A 495-nucleotide genomic window follows, 5' to 3' on the forward strand; every position below is an offset into this window, starting at 1 on the left:
ATAAAAAGCAATTAAGTAAAATCTAGGTAAACTTAGTTAATGGGGGATGGGAATGAAATGCAATCATTAATTTGTCATGTGTATTTATTGACAAAATAACTTTATATTTTCTTTTCTTTCCTGTATGTTTCAACAGAAATATAATAGAAATAGCTACCTTCCTCAGATGAACAATAAAAGGAAAATATGCAGATTTAAAGTCTTTTATAAAATCATGCATGTTTATTCATTCAAAGTTCACTTTTTGGCATTTACAACAATAGCTTTAGTTATTTATATTATTGAATTAAATATTGATCAAATCTAAACTGAGGTATAGCACTGACAAACTTGACCTTGTATTTACAAAGAACCTGCAAACAATTATACATATTATATCTCGTCTTCACAGCCTTGTTTAATACATTCCTTGCTTATCATTCAACAAAACAGTCTCAAACACAAGTGTAATTTATTAAAAGTTTACCCTCTTTTTTTTTGGGGGGGAGAGGGTGG

The 495-nt window shown here is 28.5% G+C and overlaps 1 protein-coding gene across 1 annotated transcript in view; it reads right to left on the reverse strand.

Annotated features, from left to right (window-relative positions):
- Positions 1-66: 66 nt before the first annotated feature.
- Positions 67-495, reverse strand: part of LOC119592532 (CDGSH iron-sulfur domain-containing protein 2 homolog) — a gene marked incomplete in the record, with an annotated part of 9,308 nt that continues 8,879 nt past the window's right edge. The window contains 1 exon segment of the mRNA XM_037941392.1: positions 67-495.

The sequence above is a fragment of the Penaeus monodon genome, chromosome 30 (genome assembly GCF_015228065.2).
Source record: "Penaeus monodon isolate SGIC_2016 chromosome 30, NSTDA_Pmon_1, whole genome shotgun sequence".
In the NCBI taxonomy this organism is placed as follows: domain Eukaryota; kingdom Metazoa; phylum Arthropoda; class Malacostraca; order Decapoda; family Penaeidae; genus Penaeus; species Penaeus monodon.